Source organism: Peromyscus maniculatus, chromosome 2 (assembly GCF_049852395.1).
Source record: "Peromyscus maniculatus bairdii isolate BWxNUB_F1_BW_parent chromosome 2, HU_Pman_BW_mat_3.1, whole genome shotgun sequence".
In the NCBI taxonomy this organism is placed as follows: domain Eukaryota; kingdom Metazoa; phylum Chordata; class Mammalia; order Rodentia; family Cricetidae; genus Peromyscus; species Peromyscus maniculatus.
This window is the reverse complement of record NC_134853.1, coordinates 95,889,053-95,897,561: the sequence shown is the minus strand read 5'-3', so window position 1 is coordinate 95,897,561 and position 8,509 is coordinate 95,889,053.

Here is an 8,509-nt window from a genome sequence, read left to right as displayed (position 1 = left end):
TAAATTTCAAATTTTATTACCTAATTTGAGTTTGGTATATTTTTTTTCCAAAGCTTTTTTTTTTTTTTTTTTTTGTAACTACTACATGAATCTGACAAAATTGCATGTTGACCTACTATTTACATGAATTGAGTGGGCTGCAAAAAACTACCCTTACTGTATTTTTCCCTTGCACCTCTGGATGTTAAATTTAAATGAAAACTTTAGACTATATAGAATATTTAGCACATTGTATCAGCAGAACACTTGCAGCATTTTAGTGGTCTACGTTGTCATCTGCTTGATGTTAATATAATCCCTGAAATATAAGCACATCTTTTCAGTGTTTGATTGAATAATTCTTTTAACAATGAGAACATTAATAGAAATTTTATAGTCTGTAGCTCAAAGTTTTCCTGTGTCCCACCCAGTCTGCAGTTGCTCAGACCCAAGTAAACACACAAAGGCTTCTGTTAATTAAAACTGCTTTGACCATTAGCTCAGGCTTCCTACTGACTAGCTCTTACACTTAAACTCAGCCCATTTTTGTTAATCTATGTGTTGCCATGTTTTCCATGGCTTTACCTGTGTGCCATTACATGCTTCTCTCTGGACGGTGGACTGGCGTCTCCTGACTCAGCCCTCCTCTTCCCAGAATTCTCCTTGTCTGCTTATCCCACCTATACTTCCTGCCTGGCTACTGGCCAATCGGCATTTTATTAAACCAGTGTACAAAAGCATTATCCCACAGCAACAGTCTAAAATATTTCCACTAAGTTTTCATCTAAAACTGGCAGAGCACTCAACAGAAGTGCCCTCAATAGTTGCAGAAGTGACAAAGCTGAAAGACTATGTACTATAGTGCAAAGAGCACTGAATTATATTCAAAAATAGGATGTTCTAGCTCAGAAAATTGCCAGGTATGCAATTTCTAGTGTACTGTTACCACTGGCATCTTTGAACTGGGTGTCTTTGAGTTCTTGGCATCTTGTTTAGAGATTACTTGTTTAAAGAAGTAGTCACAGATCACACAGCAGTAATGAATTTTATTCAGAATCAAAGACACAGTACAGGTCGCATATGCTGCAATGAAGCAACAAGTTTTGGATGAGATATATCAATAAGCACTGAATTAGTGTTAAAGGCTCTGTTTTATGGGCCTAAGAAGAGGCAGAGTTGATTGCTATGAAACAAAGCATGGGTAGTTTCCTGTTTTGAGTGATAAGTTTGGGCTATGTAATCCTTTATTCCAAAGAAGGTAAACAAGAAACTTTCTAAAAGTTCATTCTGAGAATACAGTGATCCTTATTACACATACCCAAAACCAGTCTAAGCTTAGTCAGTGTGGTAGTTTGAATAGGTATGCCCACCATAGACTCATGTGTTTGAATGCTTGGCCTATAGGGAGTAGCACTATTAGGAGGTGTGGCCTTGTTGAAGTAGGTATGGCCTTGTTGGAGGAAGTGTGTCACTATGTGGGTGAGTTTTGAGGTTTCCTATGCTCAAGCTACTCCCAGAGTGGCATGAAGTCTTCTTGTGATGCCTAGGGATCAAGATGTAGAGCACTGAGCTCCTCCAGCACCATGACTACCTGCATGCTACTATGTCCCACCATGATGATAATAGACTTATCCTCTGCAACTCTATATGCCAGCCCCAGTGTTTTCCTTTATAAGAATTTTTATGTCATGGCATCTCTTCACAGCATTTGAAACCCAAACTAAGACAGGCATTGTTACCAGGGACTAGGGTATTGCTGTGATAGGTATGACCATGTTTTTGTTTGGAGGAATTGGGACTTTGGGAGTTTGGTTTACAAAAGCAGCGGAATGCTTTAAGCACTGCTTAATAGGCCATGCTCATCTGGAAGACAGTGGTGTTGAGAGTGATTTGAACTGTGGGTGCCTGTCTCAAGAGGTTTCAGAGGAGAAGAAATTTAGTATGTCACCTAGAGATTGTCCTTGTGATTTTTTTTTGGGGGGGGGATGTGGCTGCTTTTTGACCTTGTCTTAAAATTCTGATTGAAGCTCAAGTGAAGAATTTTGGATTAATTCCTTTTGCAGAGGAAATCTCAAAACAGCCTAGTATTGACTCTCTCATTTAGTTATTAGTGGTCACTCTCATGAAGATCTAAAATGAAAAGGATCAAGCTGTGCAGGTGGTTAGCTTTTGTTTGCTTGTTTCTTTGTTTGTTTGTTTTTCTCTTTAAGGGCCTGCCACCTGCTCCCAAATAAATACATGGAGACTTATTCTTATTTATGAATGCCTGGCCTTAGCTTGGCTTGTTTCTAGCCAGCTTTTCTAACTTAAATTACCCATTTCTCTTTAACTACATTTTGCCTCTGGGCATTTTATCTTTTTTTTATTCTATATATCTTTCTTTCCTTCTTACTCCTTGGTTGGTTGTGTGGATGTACAACTGGCCCCTAGTATCCTCCTCTCCTCTTTTTCTTGCTCCTTGCTCTTCCCTTGAGCCTAAGTTTCTCCTCCAATTTATTCTGTCTGCATGGCAGCCCTGCTTAGCCCTCCCTCATACCTAGCTGTTAGCCATCCAGCTCTTATTAGACCAATCAGGTGTTTTAAACGGTCAAAGTAACACAGTGTTACAGAGTTAAACAAATGCAACATAAAAGAATGCAGCACATCTTTGAATCATTAAACAAAGATTGAACAGCATAAACAATTGTAACACATCTTAAATGAATACTCCACAATAAAGCTGAGCAAAGAAACGTATAAAATGTATAATTTGAGAAGAAAAGGGGTACCAGATATAGGAATGGAGTTAAGTCCTCTGTTAACAGAGATAAACACATTAACATAAAGTCTGATGTTAAATGGAAAAAAGGGAGTGGTAACCTCAAGGCAAGACCCCACCCAGCTAAGCTTCCAACATGTGAAAAAGAATTAAAGAAGAGCTTAGGTCCATATGTGATGGTACATGCCTTTAATCCCAGCACTTGGAAGAGGCAGGCAAGTGCATCTCTGAGTTCAAGCCATCCTGGTCTACAGATCAAGTTCCAGGACAACCAAGTTTAGGAAGTGAAGGAAACCATCAAAAACAGAAAGCTGGTGAATATGTAATTGACTAAGGGTTCGTGTTGCAGCCCCAGGAAGCAACAGAACTTGGCAGCTTCAGCCTCATGATTTTAGCTTTACAGTTAAGGAAAGAAGAAAATGGCAATGGAATCTCCATTCCTGACTAAGGAAAGCCACTGAGGCCAGGCATGTGTCAGGGATGTTCCTGTATGAAGGCCAAGAGAGGCCATTATGTGAAGCTGTGAATGTGAATCCTGGTTTGCCTTGGAGATGGCAAGATGTTGGAGATGCCAAGTCATGGGGTACCTGCCAAGAAAGCTACTAACAGGAAGTGGAATCAGCCCAAGACAAAGAAGTGTGTTACAGTCAACAAATCTGAAAGGAGTTGGAGATCTGAAGAAAACTTTGACATCAGACATGGAGATGCAGGGTTTGGAGTTTGCCCAACTGGTTTTCAGTCTTGCCTTGGTCTAGTATTTCCTTCCTATCTTCCCTTTCCTCCATTATGGATGGTAGATGTGTGAGAAAGTCAGTAGGACTATCTTGGGTTGTCTTTAAGACATGACAAAGACAGCTAAAAGGCATGTAAGAGATAATGCACATCTTCTTGGGCTGGCTAAGAAGCCAGGAACAGGTGCATTCTCTCTGAAGAACCCCATTGAGGTATATGCCCAAAGTCATTGCCCAACATCCAACTACCTAGATTTCTAAACATTTTTTGCCTGCTACCAAAAATCATTCTCTAGTTCATATGGCTAGATAAAACCAGCTCCTTCTTCATAACCTATTTCTGACACAGGCAACACCCAAGTTCTGGTGGCCCTAAAGATTTTCCCAACCTCAATCTTCAGGGTTTTTTTTTTATTGTCATAAGTTTCAAAAACAGAAAACAAAAACAAAACAAAACACCAGTCACTCATACATTGTTCTTTAAAGTTCGCTTCAGTGCAGCCCTGCAGCAAAGTCAGCCAATGGCTGAATGAGGAAAAGCCAAAGTCTTCAAAATTGCTATTGAAAAGCACAACAGTTGATGTGCCCAAATTTTATCCCACCACACTGAAATTTCTTAAATAGAATGGTATGGTTTCTCTCCTTCCCTTCAGCTCTCATTCCCATTCCTTCCTCTCTGTCTCCCACCCAAAGCAGCTTGGAGTTCCAACACTCTTCTGAAGAGACACCCTGCTCCCCCTAGTTTATAAATGAGGACATGAATAAACTGATTCCAAACATTTCTGGGGTGGAAAATCATTTGAGCCAGTTCATCTCTGAATCCCAAAGAAAGGGGGAAAACATGCTTTTGTTTCTTCCCTTCTTCGGTGTACAAGCAGAGCCTCTGGGCAGTTTCTTCTGGATCACTAGAAATTTCAGGAGACAAAGCTTCAGGAAATAATGGATACTTAGAAGATGAAGAGTCTTTGGGTAGGAGTAGAAAGCTGACTGAGTCTCAAAAGATAGAAGAAATATGCCACAGAACTCTAGAAATCAGATTAAGTTCATAAGTAAAGGAGTTGAAAAAATATACAGCAAGCCAAGGGGGAAGAGAAATATTAAAGATATCCCTAAAGTTCCATTTCTGGATTATCAGGTATGTGGTAAAAATCTGAACAGAACTGAGCATTCTCACTTCTTACCAGCAAAGGCAGACATGTGCATTGTAGTTTTCTGTTGTCTTGCCTTCTTGAAAGCAGAGATCACTCTTCATTCATTCGTTCATTCATTCACTAACATATCTGTCTTCCTGCTTGCCTTAAGGAAGTTAATTGACATATCCTGTAATTCTGAAAAGATGGCTCTCTTAGTATTCTTTTTTGGTAAGAAGACACCATGAACAAGGCAAGCATTTAATTGGGGGCTTGATTATAGTTTTAGTTCATGATCAGCATGGCGGGAAGCATGGAGGCAGGCAAGCAGCCATGGCACCTGAGCAGTAGTTGAGAATTTTATCTGTTCTGCAAGTTTCAGGCAGAGAGAAAGCACTAATTGGAAATGGTGTGACCTTTGAGACTTCAAAGCCCACCCCCAGTGACATACATCCTCCAAAATGGCCCATCTTCAAATCTTTCGAAAACATTTCCACCAACTGAGGACCAAGCATTCAAATTTATGAGTCTATGGAACCAGTCTCATACCACAATGCTTCAGAAGAACTTTTCATTCTGCTATTTGTTTATCTCCATTAAAGAGACTGTTACCAAAATCATAATTGTTATGTTTTTCTTCAAATACATTGGAAACGTTGCATACTCTGGAAATTCTGGTTTCTGTTCTGTTTTTATTTGATTTCATTTTGCTTTTGTTTGGTTGGATGTCTGGAGTAAAGGAGTTACCATGTAGTCCAGACTGGCCTTGAACTTATGATCCTTCTGTCTCAGCACAGAGCTGCAACTACAAGCGGTGCCCTACACCTGCTGTGCACAATACCCCACTCTATCTCTTTGTGACATATTTTAGAACATAATTTAGGTGAAATTAATATATCTCAAATCACCAGTGATTTAACCTTTGGAATATTATTTGTTGGGGTCTTTTGATTCATTTATCAGTTACTTTGTCAACAACATGGTGTCACTGAAATAAACAGTTCTCACCTTACACTGCCTATACAAAGGCTTTTTAGTTTAATGAGGGCCCACTTGTCTATTGTTGGATTTAAATTTTTTGGCAAATGGAGTCCCATTCAGAAAAATTCTTTCCTACACCAATATCTTATAGGATACTGCTTATGTTTTTTTCTAGCAGTTTGCATGCTTCAGGTTATACATTGAAATCCTTGACCATCTAAAATTAGTGTTGTTTTTGTCAAGGGACAGATATAGTTCTAATTTCATTCTTCTGCATGTGCACTGTTAGTTTCCCAGCTCAGTTAGTTGAAGATGCTATCTTTTCTCCAGTGTATGCTTTCATTATCTTTGCCAAATACCATATGGCTGTAGTTAGGTACACTTCTGTGTGGCTCATCTATTTTGTTCCGTTGGTCTACATATCTGTTTTTATGCCAGTAGCAGGTGGCTTTTAGTACTATTTCTCTGTAATATATCTTGAAATCTGGAATGGTAATCCCTCCAGCACTATTTTCTGTTGCTATGGTTGGGAAGGGGGATTGCCTTGGTCTTTTGGATTTTTAGGATTTTTTATGAAGAATGTGGTGAGAACTATTATTAAAATTGCACTGAATCCTCAAATTGCTTCTGATACAATGATCATTTTCACAGTATTAACTCTACCAATCCATGAGCAAGGGAAGTTTTTCCATTTTCTAGTATCTCTCTCAATCTCTTTCTTCAGAAAATTTAAGTTCACATTGTAGATATATTTTACCTTTGGGGTAAGGTTTATTCCTAGATATTTCATTTTCTTTGAGAGTATTATGAATGGGAGTATGTCCATACTATCTTTCTCAGGATGTTTGTGTTGTTGATTTATAGAAAGGCTATTGATTTTTTAAGTTGATCTTGCCACTTTGCTATAATTGTTGGTCAGTCCTATAAGCTTTCTGACGTAATTTCTGGGCTCTCTTATGAATAATTTCATATCATCTGCAAATAAGATAGTTTGACTTCTTTTCCTATAGTTAGCCCTTTAATTTCCTTCTCTTGCCTTATTGCTCCACCTAGTGGTTTAAGCATTATATTGAAGAAAAGGGACTTGTGGATGGATGACCCTGTCTTTACTTTAGCAAGATTACTTGGAGGATTTTCCTAGTTGGTATGATGTTGGCTGTGGGTTTATCGTATATATCCTTTGTTATATTGAGGTATGTTCCCTCTAGTCATATTCTCTCTAGGACTCTTATTATGAAGGCATATTGGATTTTATCAAAGGCATTTTCTGCATCTGTTGATATGATCATGTGATTCTTGTCTCTAAGTCCACTTATATAATTTGTTATATTTATTAACCTACATATGTTGAACCTTCCCTGCATCTCTGAATAAAGATAAATTGATTGTTGTGGAAATTTTCAAGTCTCTAAATGAGGATTTTTGCATCTATGTTCATCAGGGATATTGGCCTACTGTTTTCTCCTTTTGTTGTCGTTATTGTTGACCTATCTCTATCTGATCTGAGAATTAGAGTTGAGTGACATTGGAGTCATAGTGCTTTCCCCTTTTTTGTTCATTTGTTTTTGGATGGTTTAAGAAGAATTGACTCAGTCTTCTTTGAAAGTCTAGTTGAATTTTGCTATGGATCTATCTGGGCCTAGGGATTTTACTATCTAAAAGCTTTTTATTACTATTTCAACCTTACTTGTTATGAGTCTATTTAAGTTGTTGATCTCTTGTATGGTAAACTTTGGTGGTTTGAATGATTCTAGAAATGTATCCATTTCCTTTAGATTTCCCAACTTAATGGAGTATAGGTTTTTTAGGTATTCCTTTACAATATTCTGAATTTCTTTTTTGTTGGCTATAACGTTTTGGTGTTCACTTCTGATTCTGTTAATTTGAATCCTTTTTTTGTTTGGTTATTTGGGACATGAGTCTGTCAATCTTGTTTCTCTTCTCAAAGGGATAGCTTTTAGAGCTGGGCGGCAGTGGCACTCGCCTTTAATCTCAGCACTGGGGAGGCAGAGTCAGGTAGATCTGTGAATTCAAGGCCAGCCTGGTCTACAGAGTGAGATCCAGGACAGGCACCAAAACTACACAGAGAAACCCTGCCTCAAAAAACAAAAAAAAAAGAAAGAAAGAAAGAAAGAAAGAAAGAAAGAAAGAAAGAAAGAAAGAAAGAAAAGAAAGAAGTAGCTTTTAGAAACTATGGTGACTCTATCATGCCTTCTTCGTTTTATTTCATTAATTTCAGTTGTGATTTTTAGTATTTCTTGCTATCCACAGGATTTGGGTTTGTTTTGTGGTTCCAACATCTTGAGCTGCATCAAGTCTTTTCTGTTCCCTTTCTGTTTTGTTTTTGTTGTTGTTTTTAATGCAGGCACTTAAGAGTTATATTTCTCCATACACACCAAGCCAGCCACAAACCCTTTACCTACAAATGTATACTTCCTGCCAGATATGCTAACACAGTGGTGGTACAAAGCTTGTTTGTGAGAGTAACCAACCAATAAGTAATCTGACTTAAGGCCTGCTGAGGGATAATGCTTTTATACATTGGTTTAATAAAACACTGATTGGCCAGTAGCCAGGCAAGAAGTATAAGTGGGATAAGCAGACAAGGAGAATTCTGAGAAGAGGAAGTCTGAGTTAGGAGACGCCAGCCTACCGTCCAGGGAGCAGCATGTAATGGCACACAGGTAAAGCCATGGAACATGTGGCAACATATAGATTACCAGAAACGGGCTGAGTTTAAGTATAAGAGATAGTCAGTGGTAGGCCAGAGCTAATGGCTGAGCAGTTTTAATTAATATAAACCTCTATGTGTTCACTTGGGTCTGAGCAGCTGTGGACCAGGTGGGACACAGGAAAACTTTCAGCTACAAAGGCCCACTCAACAAAATGAACACTTATCTGAAACTGCTTGAGAGACCAAGAACCTGAGA